General features: G+C 56.6%; 1 pseudogene across 1 annotated transcript; it reads right to left on the bottom strand.

Annotated features, from left to right (window-relative positions):
* Positions 1–7,494: 7,494 nt before the first annotated feature.
* On the bottom strand, positions 7,495–10,623 carry LOC100391595 (transmembrane protein 121B-like; annotated as a pseudogene). Its single transcript, XR_013527676.1, has one exon. The product of XR_013527676.1 is annotated as a transmembrane protein 121B-like (transcript).
* Between the last annotated feature and the right edge of the window lie 286 nt (positions 10,624–10,909).

Below are 10,909 nucleotides of genomic sequence, written 5' to 3'. Positions count from 1 at the left end.
TGGAACCCCCAGATCCCGAGCGCCGCCCGCACCCCCAGACCGCAGGCTCCCCCGGCATCCCAGCCTGCACTCCCAGACGCCGGGCCCGCCTGCACCCTCTCCTCGAGGCCCCCGCTCGCAGACGGTCTCTGCCTGCAGCCCCTGCTTCGCCCCGCCCCCGCCACTCACAGTTGCGGATATCTGAGATGAAAACCGCCAGACCCCGCATCCCATCCCTCTTGGACACGGCCAACATCTTCCGGCGCTGGGGAGCGGCCTTGGCTGGCGGGCCCGGGCGGAGGAGCGCTGGGAGCGGGAAGCGGGGAGCTCGGGCGCCGTCACCGCCGTGGAGAAGCCGCCAGGGAACCGCCAACCCCCGCCGCGGAGCAGCCTAACCGCCGCCGCCTCAGGTTCCGAGCGCCGCTTTCTGGGCCACTGGGCGCGCGCACGCACGACGTCCGCACCAGCACGCATGCGCACGCACGCGAGCGGTGACAGACGGCAGCTGGGGCGTCCGTCGCGTGAGGCAGCGCGCGTGCGTCCGCGGCACGGGGACGAGCTGGTTGAGGCAGGCGCGGGGGCGCCCCCTACAGGTAGACACCGCAAACGGAGCCGGCGGGGCCACGGGTTCGCGTCCCGGGGCCGCCCCGGTCTGCCGATGCCGCCCGCGTTCCCCGCGGGAAGGGCGTGGGTCCAGGTGGGTACTCGCCTGCGCAGCGCGGCCGCCTCCGTCGTTGTTGCTAGTACTACGGGCAGCGAGCCCGTTCGTGGGACACTCGTGGTGGTCACTGCAAAAGGGGCAGCCACACAGGAAAAAGGAGGGCATATGGGTGTGTGTATGTAAATATATCTTTGCCTTACTCTTATATATATATGAATATACATGTGTCTGTGTATATATGGATATATATGAGAAATATATATACACACAGAGATAAACATATTCCTCGTACATATCCACATATACCTATATATGAAAAATATATATGAGTATATCTATTAGGAATATATATGTATATGGAAAGAATTCTAGGTATAGAAAACATCATGTGCAATAATATTTCATTTGTGTTTATTTGGGGAGTTGAGGAAAAACAAGAATCTCTATGTTGCAGATTAGGGTGAGTTTGTAACAGAATATATGAAACCTTATAAGAATATGTTATGCTGGGTGAAATGCACTGAGTTAACAATGCTAGTCTGTGGTCATTTCATTATTTCTTATATAATGGGTTTACATAACTTGCCTCAGTTCTCCAAAATAGAAATAATGGTTTCTGGCTTAGTCAGTGTAGCTTTATAGTTTAATTCTAAAGCGAGACCTATGTTTTCTTTTTATAAATGTAAGTTGGAAGAGAGAAATCAATTTTTATGTAACTATCTTTTTAAAAAATGTTATTATCGGCTGGGTACAGTGGCTCATGCCTGTAATCCCAGCACTTTGGGAGGCCAAGACAGGCAGATCACGAGGTCAAGAGATCAAAACTATCCTGGCCAACATGGTGAAACACCCTCTCTACTAAAAAATACAAAAATTAGCTGGGCTTGGTGGCACGCACCTGTAGTCCCAGCTACTCAGGAGGCTGAGGCAGGAGAATTGCTTGAACCCGGGAGGCAGAGGTTGCAGTGAGCCGAGATTGCGCCACTGCACTCCAGCCTGGTGACAGAGTAATACTCTGTACCAAACAAAAGAAGAAGAAAAGAAATATGTGTTCTGTGACCCCACCCCAGACTTCCCAGGCCAGAAATTCTTAAGGTGCGATTCAGCAACTGCTGCCTAACCGCCCCTCAAGTATTTACGATACAAGCCTTAGTCTGAAGACTGCTGGTTTAACTCTGCAAACAGCCACTTGAAAACAAATTAGGTCTCTCACAGATACAAGCAGCAAAGACAGGACCCCTCTCTGATGTTAGATTAGGACCCCCAAACTTGGCTGCTGTGTGATGGTGAAAACCAGGTTCCTCCATCCACTCAGAAGCAAAGGACCCCTGGCCTCTCCTCCAGGGTAACTAGAATGGGGGTTGGAGTTGATATCTTTAATTTCTACCACTCAGAAAATAACTCAGCACAAATTCAAATATCTCTGCAACTAAGCTGTGTGCTGGCCCAGGGCAAGTGAGCTTGTCCTCTGTACTTTTTCACCCCAGAACATTCTCAAGAGGTCCCTGGCTTTCCCATTTAAGGAGGAAGAATCATTTGACGAAGTTTTTACCTGCCTGTGTGCCAGATCTCCACAGCCTCAAGTCCTCTGGCTCAGCCATCTCACACCCATCGTTCTACAATTTGAGAAGCCTGGTGGGGGGCAGGACTGCTTTCCCTTATTCACTGTCTGCTCAGGAGGCCAGATCCGGGTTGCTACTGTTTTTCTTAACAGGCAGAAAAGACCAGAGGAAACAGGACAAAGATCCTGATTTCCCTGACTGGGTTTTGCTGTGGTAGTTGCTTTATTCTTATTTTTGGTTGAATGTTTAGGAGTGGGTGGGAACGAGGGTCTTTGGGCATAGATGGGTGAGAGAGGTGCGTGTAACCTGTCCACATTCCCTTCCTGCCTTCTCTTCAGTGGCATTTTACCTGCAGCCACTTCGTGCTTGACCCCAACCAGGAGTATGAGGTGACCGTTCACCACCTGCCCAAGCCCATCCCTGACGGGGCCCAAACCACCAGTCCAAGAATTTCCTCAGCCTCCCTATAATTCTCAGTGTTCATAGCCAGCTGTGTCAGGAGGCCTGCTTGATAACAAAGTCTGGGTCTTCTGCCCACGTGTAGCATCCTCCCAAGGCATTCCCTCCCCGCTGGCCTCTATGAGAAGGAAGCAGCAGGTGGCAGGCACAGATGCCAGTCCCCTCGCTCAGCAAGGCAGTGGCTGGCATTGCCAGTACCTGGGACCCACAGGACAGAGGCCAGGACTGGGAGTTCTTTCGCATGTGCTGCAGCCTCCACTCCCTGAGGCAGAGCCATTCTCTGCTGGCACAGCAGTGGACATTGGCCCAAGAGCCCACAAGTTTTGTGAGAACCGGAGTCCCTCCCTCTACCTAGAGAAGCACCTGTCCTGCCCAGAAAATAGGATAAAGGCAAAGCCGCAGACCACTCGTGGAGAAGATGCAGCCTCTGCCCGCAGCCTGGTGCCGGCCTCCATGGCTTGCTCTCCTCCTCCCACCTTGCATTCTCCCTGTGTCACGCAACACTCGTCCCAGGCGTGGTGCTCTCCTTCCCGCACCATCCACCCTGCCTGCGGTTCCTGCCAGGCTTTTCTTCTCAGGCATCCTTTGATATACAGGTATCTTCTACTTCCCCACCCTCCTCAGAGGCTCAGCTGTTACCTTCATTTCTCTTTTTGATTTTAATAGAGGCGGTCTCACTTTGTCACCCAGGCTATAGTGCAGTGTTGCTATCCTAGCTCACTGCAGCCTGGAACTCCTGGGCTCAGGTGATTCTCCTGCCTCAGCCTCCCTATAATTCTCAGTGTTCATAGCCAGCTGTGTCAGGAAGCCTGCTTGATAGCAAAGTCTGGGTCTTCTGCCCACTTGCAGCATCTCCAGAGCCTCACAAATTGCTTTGCATAGAGCAGGTGATCCGGAAATGCTTGTTAAGGATGGTGTTGACCTTCTTCATCCTGGGGACACCCTGCACACATGCGTGCACAGACACTCTAGGCTTACCCTGCTCTGTGTCCCCGTGTGTGGCTCATCACTCCCTGGCATGGCACTGCATGCTGTGTGTTTGCTTTCATTGGTCTTTCCCACGGGCTTGATGTCTCCAGGGGGCAGGGCTTTGTCCTGTTTACCACTTACCTGCAGTGCTGAGAACAGGGCCTGGTGCATGGCTGGGGCCTATCAGTATTTGTTGAAGGAGTCAGTATCCTCAGTTCTTTCTTCATTCCCAAAGTGACTGGCTCAGTCCCTGTCCCTCCATGTTGATTCATGCCTGTCATGTGTCTTCTCAGCCTGGGCAAAGATGGGCAGCCAGGGACAACAAGCTGTGGTGGACAGAGAAGGAACTGGAGGGGACCGGGATTGCTTGGTCACCCACAGCAAGCTCAGGAGGAATGCACTTGAATTGGGAGGGCTCCCTGAAAGACGACGGTCAGGCAAGCAGGCTAGCGCCCATGCCATGGTGGGTCCAGCCCCGGAGCTTACTCTGAAGGGGCCACCCCTTGCTGGAGGGAGACAATGGCCCTTAACCTGCCCTCTCTGCCCGCAGATCCAGCCCTTCTTCAGCAGCTGCCTGCTTCAGACACTCTGTGACTGTTTCCTGCCCAGAAATGCCAGACACTCCAGGTAGAGACATGCAGCTGTCCAGGGCCACACTGGAAGTGCAGGTGGCTGAAGGCCACCAGCCTGGGCTGAGGCCTGACCTGGGTCTGGGGGGTGGTTTGGGAGGAGAGTTTAGTTTAACTTGGAGCTCTTCAGGCCTGAAGTGTGGAGTGGGGTTTAGAGTGTCACCCCCTGGAGTTGGAGTCCTGGCTGGCTTTCATTAGCGATGCATCCTCAGGCAAAATCCTTAACCTTTCTGACCCTCCACTTTCTTGACTGGAAAATGGGGTGGTTTTTAGCCTATAGGCCTAGTGCTGCGCCATGCACTGAGCGTGCGGCTCCAACATGCTGTCCATGTTTGATCCTCCCTCATTGTGAGTGAGTCATCATACTGTGAAATAGAGGATTCCCCCACCCCAAACCCCAGGTTCATGGATGAGGAAACTGAGGCACAGCGATATTGAATAACTTGTCCAGGATCATATCCCAGGGACACTGTTCAGAAGTCGCATGCCCTAACGCATCAGAGGCTGTGGCCACAGGCTCACAAGAAGGCTGAGACATGGGGCCAGGCTGGAAGGAGACCCAGACTCCCAAAGAGGAGGCAAGACATCTCTCCTTAGAAAAGCAGCTCAAGTCCTTGTCTCTTGTAGGTGGCTTCATTAAGTTCAGCCTGGATCTAAAGTGCCTGCTGCAGGGCCAAGGTCATGAAGGCCCTTAAGGGATGTCAGTGGTGGTTTTTGTGATGACTGGGAACGGTTAAGAATACTTTTTCCCCTTTTCCCTTTGTTCTCATTGCAGAACCAATTGTGGGTAAGCTCCAATCTCTGCAGGGCGGCAGCCCTCAGGGGCCATTCCCCAGGGGCCAAGTGAGAGTGAGAAGTCCGCCTGACCCAGACAGACTAGCCTGAAGGAGGCCAGTGGGGTGGGGGTGGGGGGTGGGAAGGGGGTACGCGCGGGTGAGACCATGGTTTGTCAGCCGGGGTTGGGTGGGGTGGTGAGACCACGGCTGGGGGTGGGTTGAGACCACGGTTTGTCAGCCCCAGGGTGGGTGAGACCATGGTTTGTCAGACCGGGGGTGGGGGGCGGGCTCGAGGTGGTGGGGTGGTGGGCTGTGGTTTGTCAGTAGCCAGAGAGGACAGAGCCTGAGGCTGGGGATAGGTGCTGTCATCACGGGCGTCTCCATCCTGCTGGTGGGCTCCTGCTCATTGTCTGCATGACCCAGAGGCTACCCAGTAAGCACTGGGGCTCTGGCCGTCCCTAGCGCAGCCACTCACTAGCAGGGCAAATCGCTTTATTCTCTGAGCCTCAGATTCTCGCTTGTAAAATGGAAATCACAGCGATACCCATGTCACTGTGCTGTTGAGTGAAATAAGGCACATGAATTCTTAGCACAGAACCTGGCATGTGCTGTTTGCGCAGTGTCCGTAAGCTTCCATTATATTTGTTGTTATTAAATGAAATATTACTAAAATCAACAGGTTGGAAGGAGCCAGAGTGAAGTTTTTGTGTGTCAGGAATTACCAGCCAGGCAGGCGGAGCAGCCTGAACAACCCAGTCCTACAGCCCCCAGGTGTGTACATCTGGGGTCAGGGAGAATAGCGAGGGCCAGTGTCGGGTGACAGAGAGGGCCCCGGCTGCCCTGAGCCCTCAGGGTAGACCCCAGCCCCACCTTGTTAGCCTTGTAGTCACAGGCCAATTACTTAACACACCATGGAGTCACTTTTCTGTAAAATGTGCTGATTATTTTTAAAAAGAGAAGGAAAAAAAGTGATAAATGCTAGTGAGGTGCCACTTCCCTCCTTCCTCCAGGCTCTCACCACCAGCTAGCTCTCTCTCACAAACCCACGGAGGCAGAATCAGGGCATGTTCAAATGGAGCAGTCTTTACAGAAGGGCTAGTCTTTTTTAAATAAGTAAGGATTTGGGAACTTGCTGAGAGGAACCCCCTGACTGGCAGATGTGTTAGGAGCAGGCAATTCTCAAGATTCTGAGACTAGGGTCCTCTTCTCTGAACCATGCACATGCTGGCATTGGCCTCAGGAGACGGGGCACCTCCTTGGCTGTCAAGCCCATGGGGAAATCTCAGGTTTGCCCCTGCAGCAGGGATGCAATAGAAAGCAAGGCAAAGGAAGCTTCAGGGGTCATGATGAATGGGGCAGGGGAGGTAAGTGCAAGGGCCTGACCCTCTGAGCACCCAGTGCTTGACCCACATGTGTAAAACAGGGTGACTGGGGCTGAGTTGGGGGCCTGGTCTCTGCCAGAATTGGCCTCGTTGCCATCAACCTCTTGACATATCCAGGGAAGTGGCAGCTCATTGGAATTTATCACAGCCTCTCACCAAAAACCTAACTGTACAGAGATTTTACAACCAGGGAGACCAGGCAGAAAGGGGCAACAGAAAGGGGCAGGTAGAGGAGCCAGCCAGTGGCCAGCCATGGCTCAGACACAATGTCCTTTCACAGTCACTGAGATTAGGTAGCAGAGAAACAGCAAAGCTGGAGAGAGGACATGGGAACAGGGAGCAGCTGTTGATAGCCACCCGGGGCCCAGGCCCCAGAAGCTCAAGTCCAATCAAAGGGAGAGGAGAGACGTCAGTGGGGGCGGAGGAACAAGACAGGGAAAAAGGAAAAGTGAAAACCAGGCAGCTTTGGGGCCACATAGGGTGAGGGAACTAGAAGCACAGATTGTGGATTGAGTGTAAACATTTTCCCCCACCCTTCCCTGCTCTGAGAGCATGAGGAGGCTCAAGAGAACTCTGGTCAAGCCCTCGGCCCCTCTTATATATGTCTACATGGGTGTTTTTTGTCCCAAGCCCCCAAGCAGTTGGGAGGGGGACTTCAAGCGGGAGGCGGGGCTTGACCTGGGTGCTGAGTTCATGTCCAGTGACTTGGCACTCCTGGCTCTCCCTGTGTGGGGTGCTGTGGACACTGTGGATATGCCAGCCCGCCCCACACCCAGCCCAGGAGCCCAAGCCCTCCCTCTAGCCTCTGCTGGAGCGTGACATACCCAGTGCAGAGCTGCGAATGTTCTGCTGGTGCAGCCTGGCTGGCTTCTCTCCTGGCCACCTGTATAGGGAGCATCAGGACCAGGGTTTTCAAGAGCCACAAACTCAAAAACTGTGAGTGTTGGAATTACCTTCAACCTTAGAGATCACTCATCTAACTTCTACTTTTTTAATGTGAGAAAACAGGCCTAGAAAATAAAAACGATATGTCACTTAAAGCCGGTGAGTGACACAATCAGAACTAGAATCAACGTCTTCCGGTAACTCGCCTAGGATTTATTACACCACATAAACTTCCATTACAAACTTCCCAACACAAGAAGGGAGAAGGGGAAATAAAAATTCTGCAAGCTTCACCCCCACTGCATCCTGCTGAGTGTGGAAGGAAGTATTTCCTGGCCTTGTTCCCTGCTATCCTCCTGCACCCTTAAAATACGTAAAAATACTTATCCTGCCTCAAAGATCACAAGAGTGACATTCCACACCAAGACTCTGAGCGTACAACCCCCAGATGTCTCTTTTCATCACCTCAATGAGAGGAATCTAGGACGGAAAGCTGTGCAGGCTGCCTTGGCCCTAGTGAGACTCAAAACAGACCAGAGGCAGGAGGTCATCACCTCTATTTCTGATGTATACTTCCTAGAGGAAGGACCGGTGGGAAATGGGGCTTCCTACTCCACTGGGCCCATGGGAGGGCCAACTTCATGTCCATCTAGGAACCCCACCAAAGCTATTACTCTAAGCCCAGATCTGACCTAGTCGGCACCAAACCACAGGAAGGATAAGAGTTCTAGGTCCAGAGGGAAGAACAGAGGGAGGCCAAGCCAATGGCTGATATTCCACAGACCCTGTAATAACGCTGGCACCCAATCCCAGCTGGAGCCAGTGGCCATGGCGAATGCAACTTTTGAGGATTTTGTCTTATTTTTTGCAAGCAGCATCAGTGCATGAAAGCACGGAGGCAGAAATGCTCACTCACCCAAGAAAGGGTACAGTTTGGTCCTTAGAGAATGGATCCCCTCCTCCCTCTGAGCTAAGAAGAGAGGAGCAGGATTGAGGAAGATCCTGGCGAGCTTCTCCCTTCGAAGAGAGTACCTGGGCAGTTCCCAGGGTCCAGCTCTTCCCGGGAATTCATTGTCACAAATCCAGGCAGAAAAGAGGAGTGTGGTGGTAAGTAGGTATAGGGGGCAGGGCCTTCCCAGATCTCCTTCCCATTCCGAAGGGTCACAGGGTGGACGCAAGAAAACAACACTACACAGAGAGAGACATACACTTTGCATCTATCACCTGAGAGAAATAGAATAGACACATCAGTGGAAAGTGGGTTCTGGGTCAATGTTAAGGCATGGGACGATGGCCACCAACCACAGCCTAAAAGAGGCTGGCACTTCTAAGTCAGGAAGAAGACCCAAGGCTGTGCACCCCTCTCCTCCTGATGGATGGCAATTAGAGTGGAGGTGGGCAGATAAGCAGAGGTGCCAGCCCCTTGGAGGTCAGGATTGGAGTAGGATAGGAGAAGAAAGGAGGGGGTAAGTGCGCCTACCTCCCTCACCATTAACTGCTGGTCTCCCTTCAAGCAGTCCTCACCCCTGGGGTGCAGAAGGACACCCTGGCCCTTAGCCCTATAAAGGGTTACCTCTTCCAAACAAAGCCTGATCAAATCTGGGTGACAGAAAGTAGAAGATAAGGGGTTTGGGGACTCTCAACCCCAAACCAGGGACCCATGCCCTTCACCAATTCTGGGAGGCCACAGCCAGGGTGTTGATGTAGCCATGGGCGCCCATGTCGTTCTCCGAAATGCAGTGGCCTAGCTGGGAGCCTCCCTGAGGTGGTGTCGGAGGCGGTGGAGGGGCGGAGGGCGGAGGACCATAGCCCACTCTGGCCCGATTCGGGCGGCCTGACTGCCCCGGTCCCAGCAGCCCTCCAGCGCCTCCAGGCCGCGGCAGCCGAGGAAGAGGTTCTTGAGCATGAAGATGGAGAGGGGCTGCTGGTAGCTGACCACCAGGAGGCAGCGCAGCACCAGCAAGGGCAGTCCACCAGGCAGCCGCGGCTTTGAGCTCATACAGCCAGAGCACCGGCTAGGCGAGGGTGAGGAAGTAGACGGCGATGAGCAGGTAGCGCAGGTGCGCGGGCAGCGGCGCGCTGCCCTCCAGCATCAGCTCCACCAATGTGAAGCTGTTGAGAAGGTCCAGGCACGTGCCCAGGAAGCACCCGGCCGCGCGGTGCCGCTGGGGCTGCAGCAGCAGGGGTCCGGCCGAGCCCGGCGGCGCGCCTGCCTGAGGATGGCCCGCACCAAGCTGTAGAGCAGGGACACCGACAGCGCCATGGTGAGGCGGAAGCCCGTGGTGCCCAAGGGCGCGCGCAGCTCGATGAGGTCTAAGGATGGACGTGGATCAGCAGTATCAGCACTACCTTGGGCGCGAAGGCGATGGAGTAGATAAGCCAGGCCAGGTAGGCGAAGGCGAACTCGCCCACTGCCGTGGCCGCCCCCAGGCCGCCCCCCACGCCGCCGGCGTCCCCCCGGGCTCCGTACGCCTTGGCCGGGGCGGAGGCGGCCGAGGACGCGGGCAGGTGCAAGGGCGGCGCGGGGTGGTGGTGGTGCGGGTGGTGGTTGTGCGCGCCGCTGGCCGCGCCGCCCCGAATGCCCCGGCTGTTCTTGGCGAAGAAGATGGCCCATCCCACTACCACCACCAGGTCCGTGGCGATCCAGGAGCACCAGTACAGGTCGGTGACCGCAATGAGGTACAGCTCCAACAGGCCGCCCTGCGCCAGCAGCAGCACCACGGACAGCGCCTGGTAGCCCCAGCGGCACCCGGGACTGAGGGCGCAGCCGCGGCGCCGACCCCTGCGGCCCGGCCGGGCCGGGCGGCCGCAGCAGCAACACGAACAGCAGGAGGCGCCGCCGCCCGCCCCGCCGCCCGTGTGCCCCGCTGAGCGGCTCCCGGGGCCCCCGACGGCCCAGGCCGCTGCGCCCCCGCCGAAGTCCGCGGTGGTCATGCTGCAGGAGGAGGTGGGCGTGGAGCTGGAGGAGTAGGTGTCGGCGGAGGAGGAGAAGGCGGCGGGCGCGGGGTCGGCAGGGGCTCCCCCCTGAGCCGGCGGCCTCAGGAGCACGGCGTTGGGCACCAGCGGCTTGCTGTCGCTCAGGCTCTGGTCCTAGTCCTCGCGCTCGGCGCCCGTGCTGCTTCTCCGGGAGACGCCGCCCCCGCCGCGTCTGCTGCCGCCTCCCCCGCGGCTGGTGCTGGTGCTGCTGTCGCCGGAGCCTCTCCGACCGCGGAAGGAGCCCCCGCGAAAAAAGAGTGGCTGCAGCCGAGCGGCGGCGGGGGGCGGCGGGAAGGCGCCAGGCGCGGAGGAGACCGAGCGAGGGTGGCCAAGCGCCGGGCGCATTGTCATCCGAGGGGCTCCGGGGCCGCCCAGCTGCTCCCTCTCCGCCAACCCCGGGCGGGCGAGACGGCCGAAGGGAGCCGGGCCCGCTGCCTCCCCAGCGATGGGGACTCTCACCTGGGCCGGGCGGCGGCGAGATCCGGACTGGAGCCACTGGACTGGGCGAGCCGGACCGGGCCGGGTGGGAGCGGGGACAGGCGCGGAGCGGAGCAGAGCAGACCGCGGTGGCGGCGGGCGGGGCGGGGGCGGGGCGGGGAGTGAGCCCGCCGGGAGGGAGGGTGCGAAGCTG

The sequence above is a fragment of the Callithrix jacchus genome, chromosome 15, assembly GCF_049354715.1.
Source record: "Callithrix jacchus isolate 240 chromosome 15, calJac240_pri, whole genome shotgun sequence".
In the NCBI taxonomy this organism is placed as follows: Eukaryota; Metazoa; Chordata; class Mammalia; order Primates; family Cebidae; genus Callithrix; species Callithrix jacchus.
Note: the sequence above shows the minus strand (reverse complement) of the source record. Positions and strands in the feature narration are given on the sequence as shown.